We start from the raw sequence: 15,919 nt of genomic DNA, 5'->3' as shown, positions 1-15,919 counted from the left end.
CTCCAGGCGGTCTCTTTATGTACCTCTAGGCGGCTCTTTATGTACCTATAGGCGGCCCTTTATGTGCCTCTAAGCGGCCCCTTTATGTACCTCCAGGCGGCCCCTTTATGTGCCTCTAGGCGGCCCCTTTATGTACCTCTAGGCGGCCCTTTATGTACCTCTAGGCGGCCCTTTATGTACCTCTAAGCGGCCCCTTTATGTACCTCCAGGCGGCCTTTTTATATACCTCCAGGCGGCCCCTTTATGTGCCTCTAGGCGGCCCCTTTATGTACCTCTAGGCGGCCCTTTATGTACCTCTAGGCGGCCCTTTATGTACCTCTAAGCGGCCCCTTTATGTACCTCCAGGCGGCCTTTTTATGTACCTCTAGGCGGCTCCTTTATGTACCTCTAGGCAGCCCTTTATGTTCCTCAAGGCGGCTCTTTATGTGCCTATAGGGGTCCCTTTATGTGCCTCTAGGCGGCCCCTTTATGTACCTCTCAGCGACCCTTTTATGTACCTCTAGGCGGCCCTTTATGTACCTCTAGGCGGCCCTTTATGTAGCTCCAGGCGGCCCCTTTATGTGCCTCTAGGCGGCCCCTTTATGTGCCTATAGGCGGCCCCTTTATGTGCCTCTAGGCGGCCCCTTTATGTGCCTCTAGGCGGCCCCTTTATGTACCTCTCAGCGACCCTTTTATGTACCTCTAGGCGGCCCTTTATGTACTTCTAGGCGGCCCTTTATATACCTCCAGGCGGCCCCTTTATGTGCCTCTAGGCGGCCCTTTATGTACCTCTAGGCGGCCCCTTTATGTACCTCTAAGCGGCCTCTTTATGTACCTCCAGGCGACCCTTTATGTACCTCAAGGCGGCCCTTTATGTGCCTCCAGGCGGCCCTTTATGTGCCTCTAGGCGGCCCTTTATGTACCTCTAGGCCGCCCTTTATGTACCTCTAAGCGGCCTCTTTATGTACCTCCAGGCGACCCTTTATGTACCTCCAGGCGACCCTTTATGTACCTCTAGGCGGCCCTTTATGTACCTTTAGGCGGCCCCTTTATGTACCTCTCAGCGACCCCTTTATGTACCTCTAAGCGGCCTCTTTATGTACCTCCAGGCGACCCTTTATGTACCTCAAGGCGGCCCTTTATGTGCCTATAGGGGGCCCTTTATGTGCCTCTAGGCGGCCCTTTATGAGCCTCTAGGCGGCCCTTTATGTGCCTCTAGGCGGCCCTTTATGTACCTCTAGGCCGCCCTTTATGTACCTCTAAGCGGCCTCTTTATGTACTTCCAGGCGACCCTTTATGTACCTCCAGGCGACCCTTTATGTACCTCAAGGTGGCCCTTTATGTACCTCTAGGCTGCCCTTTATGTACCTCCAGGCGGCCCTTTATGTACCTCCAGGCGGCCCTTTATATGCCTCTAGGTGGCCCTTTATGTGACTCTAGGCGGCCCCTTTATGTGCCTATAGGCGGCCCCTCTATCTACCTCTAGGCGGCCCTTTTATGTGCCTCTAGGCGGTCCCTTTATGTGCCTATAGGCAGCCCTTCTATCTACCTCTAGGCGGCCCTTTATGTTCCTCTATGTGGCCTTTTAAGTACCACTAGGCGGCCCTTTATGTTCCTCTAGGCGGCCCTTTATATACCTCTAGGTGCCCCTTTAAAAGCCTCTAGGCGGCCCCTTTATATGCCTCTAGGCGGCCCCTTTATGCGCCTCTAGGTGGCCTCTTTATGTACCTCCAGGCGGTCTCTTTATGTATCTCTAGGCGGCCCTTTATGTACCTCTAGGCGGCCCTTTATGTACCTCTAGGCGGCCCTTTATGTACCTCTTAGCGGCCCCTTTATGTGCCTCTAGGCGGCCCCTTTATGTGCCTCTAGGCGGCCCTTTATGTACATCTAAGCGGCCCCTTTATGTACCTCCAGGCAGCCCTTTATGTGCATTTAGGCGGCCTCTTTATGTACCTCTAGGCGACCTTTTTATGTGCCTCTAGGAGGCCTTTTATGTACCTCAAAGCGGGCCCTTTATGTGCCTCTAGGCGGCCCCTTTATGTGCCTCTAGGCGGCCCCTTTATGTGTCTCTAGGCGGCCTCCTTATGTACCTCTAGGCGGCCCTTTATGTACCTCTAAGCGGCCCCTTTATGTACCTCCAGGCTGCCCTTTATGTGCTTTTAGGCGGCCTCTTTATGTACCTCTAGGCGGCCTTTTTATGTGCCTCTAGGAGGCCTTTTATGTGCCTCTAGGCGGCCTCTTTATGTACCTCTAGGCGGACCCTTTATGTGCCTCTTGGTGGCCCCTTTATGTACCTCTAGGCAGCCCTTCATGGCCATTTAGGCGGTCTCTTTATGTACATCTAGGAGGCCACCTTATGTACCTCTAGGCGGCCTCTTTATGTACCTCTAGGTGGCCCCTTTATGTACCTCTAGGCGGCCACTTTATGTACCTCTAGGCAGCCCTTTATGTGCATTTAGGAGGTCCCTTTATGTACCTCTAGGCGGCCCTTTATGTGCCTCTAGGCGGCCCTTCATGTGCCTCTAGGCGGCACCTTTAAGTGCTTCTAAGCGGCCCCTTTATATGCCTCTAGGCGGCCCTTTATGTACCTCCTAGCGGCCCCTTTATGTGCCTCTAGGCGGCCCCTTTATGTGCCTCTAGGCGGCCCTTTATGTACCTCTAAGCGGCCCCTTTATGTACCTCCAGGCAGCCCTTTATGTGCCTCTAGGCGGCCTCTTTATGTACCTCTAGGCGGCCTTTTTATGTGCCTCTAGGAGGCCTTTTATGTGCCTCTAGGCGGCCTCTTTATGTACCTCTAGGCGGACCCTTTATGTGCCTCTAGGCGCCCCTTTATGTATCTCTAGGCGGCCCTTTATGTACCTCTAGGCGGTCCTTTATGTACCTTTAGGCGGCTCCTTTATGTACCTCAAGGCGGCCTTTTATGTGCCTCTAGGTGGCCCTTTATGCACCTCAAGGTGGCCTTTTATATACCTCTAGGCTGCCCTTTATGTGCCTCTAGGCGGCCCTTTATATACCCATAGGCGACCTTTTATGCACCTCTAGGTGGCCCCTTTATGTACCTCTAGGCGGGCCCTTTATGTGCCTTTAGGCGCCCCTAATGTGCCTCTAGGAGGCCCTTTATGTACCTCTAGGCGGCCCTTTATGCACCTCTAGGCGGCCCCTTATGTACCTCTAGGCGCCCCTTTATGTGCCTCTAGGCGGCCCTTTATGTGCCTCTAGGCGGCCCCTTTATGTTCCTCTAGGCGGCCGTTTATGTACCTCTAGGCGGCCCCTTTATGTACCTCTAGACGGCCCCTTTATGTGCCTCTAGGCGGCCCCTTTATGTACCTCTAGACGGCCCCTTTATGTGCCTCTAGGCGGCCCCTTTATGTACCTCTAGGCGGCCCCTTCATGTACCTCTAGGCGGCCCCTTTATATACCTCTAGGCGGCCCCGTTATGTACCTCTAGACGGCCCCTTTATGTACCTCTAGACGGCCCCTTTATGTGCCTCTAGGCGGCCCCTTTATGTGCCTCTAGGCGGCCCCTTTATGTGTCTCTAGGCGGCCTCCTTATGTACCTCTAGGCGGCCCTTTATGTACCTCTAAGCGGCCCCTTTATGTACCTCCAGGCAGCCCTTTATGTGCATTTAGGCGGCCTCTTTATGTACCTCTAGGCGGCCTTTTTATGTGCCTCTAGGAGGCCTTTTATGTGCCTCTAGTCGGCCTCTTTATGTACCTCTAGGTGGACCCTTTATGTGCCTCTAGGTGGCCCCTTTATGTACCTCTAGGCATCCCTTCATGGCCATTTAGGCGGTCTCTTTATGTACATCTAGGAGGTCACCTTATGTACCTCTAGGCGGCCCCTTTATGTACCTCTAGGTGGCCTCTTTATGTACCTCTACGCGGCCACTTTATGTACCTCTAGGCAGCCCTTTATGTGCATTTAGGAGGTCCCTTTATGTACCTCTAGGCGGCCCCTTTATGCACCTCTAGGCGGCCCATTATGTACCTCCATGTGGCCCTTTAAGTGCCTCTAGGCGGCCCTTTATGCACCTCTAGGCGGCCCATTATGTACCTCCATGTGGCCCTTTATATACCTCCAGGCGGCCTTTTATGTTCCTATAGGCGGCCTTTTATGTGTCTCTAGGCGGCCCTTTAATGTGCCTCAAAGCTGCCCTTTATATACCTCCTGGCGGCCCTTTATGCACCTTCACGCGGCCCTTTATGTACCTCCAAGCGGCCCTTTATGTACCTCCTAGCGGCCCTTTATGTACCTCCAAGCGGCCCTTTATGTGCCTCTAGGCGGCCCTTTATGTGCCTCCAAGCGACAAATTATGTGCCTCCAAGCGGCCCTTTATGTGCCTCTAGGCGGCCCCTTTATGTGCCTCTAGGCGGCCCTTTATGTACCTCTAGGCGGTCCTTTATGTACCTCTAAGCGGCCCCTTTATATGCCTCTAGGCGGCCCTTTATGTGCCTCTAGGCGACCCTTTATGTGCCTCTAGGCGGCCCTTTATGTACCTCTAGGCGGCCCTTTATATACCTCTAGGCGGCCCTTTATGGACCTCTAGGCGGCCCTTTATATGCCTCTAGGAGGCCTTTTATGTGCCTCTAGGGGGCCCTTTATGTGCCTCTAAGCGGTCCATTTAAGTACCTCTAGGTGGCACTTTATGTGCCTCTAGGCGGCCATTTATGTGCCTCTAGGCGGCCCTTTATATACCTCTAGGCGGCCCTTTATGGACCTCTAGGCGGCCCCTTTATATACCTCTTGGCGGCCCTTTATGTGCCTCTAGAAGGCCTTTTATGTGCCTCTAGGCGGCCCATTGATGCACCTCTCGGCGGTGCTATATGTACCTCTAGGCGGTCCTTTATGTGCCTCTAGGAGGCCCTTTATGTATCTCTAGGCGGCCCTTTATGTACGTCTAGGCGGTCCTTTATGTACCTTTAGGCGGCTCCTTTATGTACCTCAAGGCGGCCTTTTATGTGCCTCTAGGTGGCCCTTTATGCACCTCAAGGTGGCCTTTTATTTACCTCTAGGCTGCCCTTTATGTGCCTCTAGGCGGCCCTTTATATACCCATAGGCGACCTTTTATGCACCTCTAGGTGGCCCCTTTATGTACCTCTAGGCGGGCCCTTTATGTGCCTTTAGGCGCCCCTAATGTGCCTCTAGGAGGCCTTTTATATACCTCTAGGCGGCCCTTTATGCACCTCTAGGCGGCCCCTTATGTACCTCTAGGCGCCCCTTTATGTGCCTCTAGGCGGCCCTTTATGTGCCTCTAGGCGGCCCCTTTATGTTCCTCTAGGCGGCCGTTTATGTACCTCTAGGCGGCCCCTTTATGTACCTCTAGACGGCCCCTGTATGTGCCTCTAGGCGGCCCCTTTATGTAACTCTAGACGGCCCCTTTATGTGCCTCTAGGCGGCCCCTTTATGTACCTCTAGGCGGCCCCTTCATGTACCTCTAGGCGGCCCCTTTATGTACCTCTAGGCGGCCCCGTTATGTACCTCTAGACGGCCCCTTTATGTACCTCTAGACGGCCCCTTTATGTGCCTCTAGGCGGCCCCTTTATGTGCCTCTGGGCGGCCCCTTTATGCACCTCTTGGCGTCCTTTTTATGTACTTCTAGGCGGCCCTTTATGTACTTCTAGGCGGCCCTTTATATATAGGCGGCCCTTTATGTACTTCTAGGCGACCTATTTATGTGCCTCTAGGTGGTCCCTTTATGTAACTCTAGGCGGCTCTTTATGTGCCTCTAGGCGGCCCTTTATATGCCTCTAGGCGGCTCTTTATGTGCCTCTAGGCGGCTCTTTATGTACCTCTAGGCGGCTCTTTATGTACCTCTAGGCGGCCCCTTTATGTGCCTCTAGGCGGCCCCTTTATTTGCCTCTAGACGACCCTTTATGCACCTCTTTATGTGCCTCTAGGCGGCCCCTTTATGTACCTCTAGACGGCCCTTTATGTACCTGTAGGCGGCCATTTTATGTACCTCTAGGCGGCCACTTTATGTACCTCTAGGCGGCCACTTTATGTACCTCTAGGCGGCCCCTTTATGTGCCTCTAGTCGGCCCTTAATGTGCCTCTAGGCGGCCTCTTTATGTGCCTCTAGGCGGCCCCTTTATGTGCCTCTAGTCGGCCCCTTTATGTGCCTCTAGTCGGCCCGTAATGTGCCTCTAGGCGGCCCTTTATGTACCTCTAGGCGGCCACTTTATGTGCCTCTAGGCGGCCCCTTTATGTGCCTCTAGGCGGCCCCTTTATGTGCCTCTAGGCGGCCCTTTATGCACCTCTAGGCTACCCCTTTATGCAACTCTAGGCGGCCCCTTTATGTGCCTCTAGGCGACCCTTTATGCACCTCTTTATGTGCCTCTAGGCGGCCCCTTTATGTGCCTCTAATCTGCTCTTTATGTGTCTCTAGGCGGCCCCTTTATGTGCCTCTAATCGGCTCTTTATGTGCCTCTAGGCGGCCCCTTTATGTGCCTCTAGGCGGCCCCTTTATGCACCTCTTGGCGGCCCCTTTATGCACCTCTTGGCGGCCCCTTTATGTGCCTCTAGGCGACCCTTTATGCACCTCTTTATGTGCCTCTAGGCGGCCCCTTTATGTGCCTCTAATCGGCTCTTTATGTGCCTCTAGGCGGCCCCTTTATGTACCTCTAGGCGGCCCCTTTATGTGCCTCTAATCGGCTCTTTATGTGCCTCTAGGCGGCCCCTTTATGTGCCTCTAGGCGGCTCTTTATGTGCCTCTAGGCGGCCTCTTTATGTGCCTCTAGGCGGCTCTTTATGTGCCTCTAGGCGGCCCCTTTATGTGCCTCTAGGCGGCTCTTTATGTGCCTCTAGGCGGCCCCTTTATGTGCCTCTAGGCGGCTCTTTATGTGCATCTAGGCGGCCCTTTATGTGCATCTAGGCGGCCCTTTTATGTGCTTCTAGGCGGCTCTTTATGTGCCTCTAGGCGGCCCCTTTATGTGCCTCTAGGCGGCTCTTTATGTGCATCTAGGCGGCCCTTTATGTGCATCTAGGCGGCCCTTTTATGTGCCTCTAGGCGGCTCTTTATGTGCCTCTAGGCGGCCCGTTTATGTGCCTCTAGGCGGCTCTTTATGTGCATCTAGGCGGCCCTTTTTTGTGTCTCTATGCGGCTTTTTTATGCCTGTAGGCGACCCGTTTATGGGCTTTTATGGGGCCAATTTTAAGAGCCTCTAGGCGGCCATTTTTTTTGCCTCATGCCGGCCGTTTTATTTGCCTCTAGGCGACCTATTATGTTCCTCTAGGCGGCCCTTTGTGTGCCTCTAGGCGGCCCCTTTATGTGCCTCCTGGCGGCCATTTTATGTGCCTCTAGGCGGCCATTTTATTTGCCTCTAGGCGACCCATTATGTTCCTCTAGGCGGCCCTTTGTGTGCCTCTAGGCGGCCCCTTTATGTGCCTCCTGGCGGCCATTTTATGTGCCTCTAGGCGGCCATTTTATGTGCCTCTAGGCGGCCCTTTGTGTGCCTCTAGGCGGCCCCTTTATGTGCCTCCTGGCGGCCATTTTATGTGCCTCTAGGCGGCCATTTTATGTGCCTCTAGGCGGCCATTTTATGTGCCTCTAGTCGGCCATTTTATATGATGAGCCTCTACGCGGCCCGCCATCGTTGCTCCTATAAGAGACTCTCAGGGGACGGAAGTTTACTTGTAGTAAACTCCATGTAAGTTGTTAACATTATACTGTGAATATTGACCACAAGAGAGCGGAGGGGGAGAGGGCGATCTACACAGAAGCTCAGATGGGAACCCTTGCAAGAAAATAAATAAATAATTCAAAGCCTAATTAATATGATATAGCAAAGTTCGTGGTAGGGGGGTAGCTTTGGTACTCTTTAAAGTTGTACTCCCTACATATATGCCATTCCCTGTTGGGCACATACCCAGCAGGAATTACTGTTAGAAATTAGGTGAGGCTAGCTCCCTGAGTAGGGTCTTCTAGCTCGCATAGACAGAGAAGCAGACATTATTTCTTATTGATACAGATTTATCATTTCTTGTTCTATTTTGTGTTGATATAGTTAACAACTTATTATTACTACCTTCGATATAACTTTTCATCCTTTTGACAACATCAATAATATCAACTATACTTTCCGAAGAATGTGTAAACATAGCTTCCTTAATCTCTCTTAATAAGGGAGATTTCTAATTCCTGAGATCAACTTTGTCATTCTTCTCTTTACGGGTTCAAGTTAAATTATGTCCAGTATATTGTATGTTGACCAAACTGAACTGCATAATCTAAATAGGTCCTTACAAGAGCAAGATAAAGGCAGAGAATAACATTACTAAATGCTACACCGTATATTTCTGTGTGAGAAAATGAGCACCATTACTCTACCTAAACCAGAAGCCAACACCACAATGATCACAGGAGTTAGGTCAAAATATTGACAAGTTTTAAGTTATAAAATATAACAAAATGCAGGAGGCAGCCTTTGGAATTTTATTTGTTTTAGTGATCTCAAAAATGTATTTCTGACCCAATGTTTAACACTAACATCTTGTTTTAATAACGTTAAATTGTTCTTCCAGATGACAGAATTCTGAAGAGTATAAAGACAGAAGAAATTAACTAGTTAAAGAACAAATTGAAAATAACAAATAAAGCTGGAACCGAATATTGCATTAATATGTGAACACATCTTGTAAAATTTGGTTTATTTGGAAATCACTTATATTTTTGGTCAATTAAGTGACTGTATTGTGGTTAATGCAGTCGGATCATCACCGATTAGATCCGAGTTTGATTCCCTGGCAGTGTGAGATGCTCAGCCTCCTGATAACTCTGTTCACCTAGCAGTAAACATTAACCTGGAAATTAGTCAACTGTTGAGGGATGCATCCTGAGGAAGGTCTGTCGTTGGCTTAGGAAGGCCTACACAAGCCTAACAAGCTGCCCGTCTCCGACAGTGGGAAACAATGTTATGTTTTTAAACATAATATAATAACAAAACCAGCGTGAGACATTTACTGCTTGTGTGAAACTTGACAACAGTTGTGTGAGGTGAGAATCATACGGCCCAATATGGCGGCCTCGAGTCCTGTTATCCAACCGGAAGATGTGAACAGACTGCGGTATGGACTGGCTGTGACTAAGGCAGGACGAGACGCGCTAGCAAGTGTGTTTATGTGGTCGTACCGGGGCACCTTCCCAGTAGTGACTTACCTCACTCAGGACTTGGGGTACACCAATGCTCAGTACAGGCGTGTCTTCGATGCTCAACAGAGGGATAAACTCGAAGCTTCCTCTGACGCGGCAACTTTTGACATCACCCTGTTGTATAAACTCCTGCAACGTGTGTGTGGTCTGGCTGAGATGAATGACCCCACGTGGACCAATCCAGGGCCTCAGGGACCATCTCTTGAACACCTCATTTACAGCCTGAAGCAACACCGAAACACGTTGGCCCATGATAATGTGGGAATGTCAGAGCAAGATCTTACGTCAACATTGACGGAGCTCAGTGACTTATTGGCTAAGATGCTGGCTGAGGCCGGCGTCCGGTGTGGGACAAACATCCAGGATGTGGACCACATGACCAGAGATGTCACCAAGTATATTGGTGATCTGCTAGCGAAGGTCAGAGAGCCGCTGGATCCCTCAGATGTGGCGTACTTGCCTCAGCTCCGCCAGGAGATTAAGATGTTCAAAAGCCACATCACAGAAGAGGTTAAGCAGATGAGCAAGCAGGAGCTAAGTGACGGGTATAAACTGCTGTACCAGATTGTTCCCGCACCCTGGCTCCTCCTCAACATTAACTACAACCCAAGTCTTGCTTTTACACGACTGCGACTCCTTGAAGATCCCGTCATAGGGGCAAGACCCTCCCACGCTGCCAAGGGTCAGGATATAATCTTTGAAGACATCTTGAGTATGAGACGAGAGGACGGAAGAGTCCCTCAGTGTGTCCTCCTGACGGGGGAAGGTGGTATGGGCAAGACAACTTTACTCAAGCTCATCCTCGAGAAGTGGGTAGAGGACCCTGCTGCCATACGTCACCTGGGCACTGTGGACCTCGTTTTCTATGTTCAGTGCAGGGACTCACATCTTAATACCTTCGATGGTCTCCTCCGCCAGTTGCTGCCTCAAACACTTAGTGATTCTGGTGCCGACTTCCAGCTGTTTAAGGAGATAATCTTGAGCTTAAATATATTAGTCCTGATTGACGGCTACGACGAGGTCAACGACCATTCAGGAAGGCTGGTGAAGGAGCTGTTGCACCTGCCTGGCAAGGATGTGAGGTTGGTGATAACCACACGGCTGGGGTGGGACCAACAACTGTCACAGCTCGTCCCACACACCAGACCTCGCTGCAACATCCTCGTCTTGGGCATCACTCCAGAACGTCGCGTGGAGTTCGCCAAGAGAACCATCAAGGTGCTGGTGGAGGAAGAGAGCCAACGGAGTGTCATCACAGGGAGGTTTACCCAGCAGCTGGAGCAGATGAGTCAGTTCCTGGGTGAGTACCTCAACACTCCACTCACCTTGACCTTGTTGGAGCTGCTGTGTGTCGAGGCTCCAGAAGAATTTAACAACCTCACCACAAACACTCAAGTCTACGAGAAGATTCATGACTTCATAACCAGTAAACTGGTGTCCAGACTCACAGACAAACATGTGGTTGACCCCAAAGGAAAATGTGACCAGTTTCTGTTGTTCTTTGAAGAGATTAGTTTAAGAGGGATCGTGAGACAGGAGTACGACCTTTGGCCGGAGACGGAAGCGGAGATTAGGGAGAAGTGTGACACTCTGGGACTGCCGCAGGAGGAGGTCTTGTCCAACTATTTCACAAGAACCAGCTACCGTCGGGGCCTAAATGTGGTGTGGGTGTTTGGCTATTTTCACGCCAGGTACCAGGAGTATTGTGCCAGCAGGAGGTTGGTCGCTCTCTTGTTGAGGGCTGAGCAAGACCGAGGTGATCCAGCATCACACCGTGTGTCAGAGGAAAGGGCTACAATCATTGACCTCTTGGTGGATGTTGTACGTAAGGAAAAACGCTCCTTGGGAGAGCACCTGAGAGGGTCAAAGTTTGATATTAGCGCCGTGCGACATAAGCTTTGGGAGCGCCACAGATGGCAGAACATTTTAGTCAGCACTACCGGGGTGCTGTGTGCCCGGGGAGTAGAGCACAGGTTCATTACTCACATAATTGACCTGTGCGAGATGGTTACACCTGCGACTGACGAGCTGTTGAAGCATGTAGCAGAGTCCCGCGGGAGTGAGCACGTCATCCAAGCCGTGTGTGAGAAGCTGCGTACAGAACAAGAGTGGAGAATAGAGCGTGTTGACTCGTGGGTTGTCCTGCCGCTTGTTCTTAAGAAGGTGACACCTAAGAACATTTACCTAAACATATACAATACACCCCAACTAAAGCAGCGCCTGTCTGCACTGTCAGTGCTGGCAAAAATGAAGGTAACCATATCCTTAGATCTTGGATATAGTTTAGACAGCAAAGACGGAAATATTGATAAATCAAAACCATGTATGGAGAGGCTGACAGCCCCCGGCAGTAAGTGTACCTTAGAGAAGCTTGATGGTGTCTTGTCTGAGGCAGCCATACCCCTCCTGCCTCCCACCCTCGAGAGCCTCCACCTGCGCCTCACACTACAGCAACTGCCCGTCCTCATCCGTCACCTGCCTCACCTTCAGTATCTTGGTAAATATTCATATTTTCCACCATAATTTTTAGAGTTATTTATTAATACCAAAATTACGCAAAGGGCTTCATTCATCATGTTTAATATAGTAATTCAGATTTATATTGTTTACATATATGTTTACAACCTTATGGACGAAAGATTCCATATATTGTTTACAAACATAATCACCTTAAGGGAGACAAACACCTTATTTTGTTTACAAATATAGTCACCTTAAGAGCGACAAATACCTTATATTGTTTACAAATATAGTCACCTTAAGAGCGACAAACACCTTATACTGTTTACAAATATAGTCACCTTAAGAGCGACAAACACCTGATATTGTTTACAAATATAGTCACCTTAAGGGTGACAAACACCTTATATTGTTTACAAATATAGTCACCTTAAGGGTGACAAACACCTTACATTGTTTACAAATATAGTCACCTTAAGGGTGACAAACCTTCTACTTTGATTACAAATATAGACTTATTAAGGGCGACTACTCCATGAATAATAAATGTTCGAAACATTCCGCTGCTGTATATATTCTTGTGCATAAATAATTTCATGAAGTATTTAGCGACGCCAAACTTTTGGTTCAGATGACTTACCACTTTGACTTTGACTCGTGGTACAGATCTCCTTTCACTGTGACCTAATTCCTGTTCAAGATGACCTTTCACTGTGACCTAATTCCTGTTCAAGATGACCTTTCACTGTGACCTAATTCCTGTTCAGGATGACATTTCACTGTGACCTAATTCCTGTTCAAGATGACCTTTCACTGTGACCTAATTCCTGTTCAAGATGACCTTTCACTGTGACCTAATTCCTGTTCAGGATGACATTTCACTGTGACCTAATTCCTGTTCAAGATGACCTTTCACTGTGACCTAATTCCTATTCAGGATGACCTTTCACTGTGACCTAATTCCTGTTCAGGATGACCTTTCACTGTGACCTAATTCCTGTTCAGGATGACCTTTCACTGTGACCTAATTCCTGTTCAAGATGACCTTTCACTGTGACCTAATTCCTTTTCAGGTTGACCTTTCACTGTGACCTAATTCCTGTGCAAGATGACCTTTCACTGTGACCTAATTCCTGTTCAGGATGACCTTTCACTGTGACCTAATTCCTTTTCAGGTTGACCTTTCAGTGTGACCAAATTCCTGTCCAAGATGACCTTTCACTGTGACCTAATTCCTGTTTAAGATGACCTTTCACTGTGACCTTGATCCTTGGTTAATTAGACCTTCCGTAACTTTGATCCTTAATTCAGGTGACCCATCTATCCCTGTGACCTTGATACTTGGTCCAGATGACCTTTCACTGTGACCCTGACTTAGTTTATATGACCTTCTAATGAGACCTTGACCATTGATAAAGATGACCATGACTGTGACCTTGACCATAACACAGATGACCTTGACCATGATACAGATGACCTTGACTGTGACCTTGACAATTGATACAGATGACCTTGACCATTGATACAGATGATCTTGACTGTGACCTTGACCATGATACAGATGACCTTGACCATGATACAGATGATCTTGACTGTGACCTTGACCATGATACAGATGACCTTTACTGTGACCTTGACAATTGATACAGATGACCTTGACTGTGACCTTGACCATGATACAGATGACCTTGACTGTGACCTTGACAATTGATACAGATGACCTTGACTGTGACCTTGACCATTGATACAGATGATCTTGACTGTGACCTTGACCATGGTACAGATGATCTTGACTGTGACCTTGATCATGATACAGATGACCTTGACTGTGACCTTGACAATTGATACAGATTACATTGACTGTGACCTTGTCAATTGATACAGATTACATTGACTGTGACCTTGACAATTTATACAGATAACCTTGACAATTTATACAGATAACCTTGACAATTGATACAGATTACATTGACTGTGACCTTGTCAATTGATACAGATTACATTGACTGAGACCTTGACCATTGATACAGATGACCTTGAATGTGACCTTGACCATTGATACAGATGACCTTGACCATTGATACAGATGACCTTGACCGTGGCTTTTAAAAGCTATTAATACATAGTTAAGATGCTATTAATACTGTCCAAAATACGGACTTGTCATCAGGTAATAAACCCAGCAGTAAGGTGAGTGGATGGCTCAGTGTGTCTTCTTGTTATATCTTAGAACATAACAGTAACGACAGTGACTGTATCTCAGTGTATGTCTTCAGCCATTCTCCTGGACGCCACGGGCTACGTGGACCCGGACACCCTGGACGCCACGGGCTACGTGGACCCGGACACCCTGGACGACACGAGCTACGTGGACCCGGACACCCTGGACGCCACGGGCTACGTGGACCCTGACACCCTGGACGACACGGGCTACGTGGACCCGGACACCCTGGACGCCACGGGCTACGTGGACCCGGACACCCTGGACGCCACGGGCTACGTGGACCCGGACACCCTGGACGCCACGGGCTACGTGGTCCCGGACACCCTGGACGCCACGGGCTACGTGGACCCGGACACCCTGGACGCCACGGGCTACGTGGACCCGGACACCCTGGACGCCACGGGCTACGTGGTCCCGGACACCCTGGACGCCACGGGCTACGTGGACCCGGACACCCTGGACGCCACGGGCTACGGGGACCCGGACACCCTGGACGCCACGGGCTACGTGGACCCGGACACCCTGGACACTCTGCCGTACCAGGGAAGGACGCTCCGCCTGACCATCATCCGGGGCCTCACTGATGACGACCCCGCCATAGACTGGTGCTGCCACCTGGCGGCTCAGCTGTGTCCTCCCTCAAGAGGAGGGTATAGTCGCCTGGACTTCTCTAACACGCTTCTCACCAGTACGTATTGACGACATTTTAACACGTGAATATCTGTAACTCAGTTGTTTAATTCACAGTGCTTCCAGTGGTTTCAAAAATATTTTTACATTAAAAGTCATGAATTAGAGAACTTATAAGGCTTCTTGAGTAACTTTGAGCACCGTTTAGCGACCAAGAATATTCATTAAGCAAGCTTCACTGCTTATAAGATAACACTGATCAATATTTAGCCCAACATTGTCTTGCTTAATACAAGCTAGATTTACTTGATATAAGTTTTCTTTGGCATGAGTGTGTGACATAGACAGGTGTGGGTGGGGAGAGTAGCCAGGTGAGGGCTTTAGTGTTCCCTCTCATGTGCAGGTGTGGGTGGGGAGAGTAGCCAGGTGTGGGCTTCCGTGTTCCCTCTCATCTACAGGTGTGGGGAGGGAGAGTAGCCAGGTGTGGGCTTTAGTGTTCCCTCTCATGTACAGGTGTGGGTGGGGAGAGTAGCCAGGTATGGGCTTTAGTGTTACCTCTCATGTGCAGGTATGGGTCGGGTGAGTAGCCAGGTGTGGGCTTCCGTGTTCCTTCCCATCTGCAGGTGTGGGGAGGGAGAGTAGCAGGTGTGGGCATCAGTGTTCCCTCTCATGTGCAGGTGTGGGGGTGGAGAGTTACCAGGTGTATACTTCAGTTTTCTCTCTCATCTGCAGGTGTGGGTGGGGAAAGTAATCAGGTGTGAAGGAGACAGGTGTTGGTTTACTGTTCCGTCTCATCTACAAGTGGGGGCTGGCAGTGGTCCCAGCTGTAGAATTCAGTATTTACTCTGATATGCAGGTTTGGATGAGGAAAATAGGCTGGTGTGGGGCTCCTTCTGTAGGTGTGGGTGGGGAGAGTAGCCAGGTGTGGGCTTCCGTGCTCCCTCTCATCTACAGGTGTGGGTCGGGAGAGTAGCCAGGTGTGACAACGTTTGTTTTCATGTATTAGCTACGTTATTGTGTGGTTGTAAATAAGTTTCCACAACTTACTGCACAACTTTGGCTAAACAATTTTGAGACCGTGTCGCAACCTTAAATGTTGCATAAAAATCGTTTTCCTGATTGATGGAATATATATAAAAAATGTAGAAATATATTAAAAATATATTTTTACAAATACTAGAAATAAAATTAAAGCATAATAAAAGGAAAGTTAAAAATATTTTATTCATTACTTTCACTTAATGGAGAATCCATGGTAGTGGTGGTGGAATTGTTGCTGGGTTGTGGTTGGTGGCAGTGGTGGTAGGTTGTGATTGGTGGCAGTGGTGGGTGATGTTTATTGTTGGTGGTAGTGGTTGGTTCTAGTGGTGGTTAATAGTTGTGGTTGGTGGTAGTGGTGGTTGATCGCTGTAGTTGGTAATTGTGGTGGCTGATGGTTGTGATTAGTGATAGTAATGGTTATTGTTAATGGTGGTTG

Source organism: Procambarus clarkii, chromosome 46 (genome assembly GCF_040958095.1).
Source record: "Procambarus clarkii isolate CNS0578487 chromosome 46, FALCON_Pclarkii_2.0, whole genome shotgun sequence".
NCBI lineage: Eukaryota > Metazoa > Arthropoda > Malacostraca > Decapoda > Cambaridae > Procambarus > Procambarus clarkii.
The sequence above is the reverse complement of the archived record's forward strand: the minus strand, read 5'-3'. Positions refer to the sequence as shown.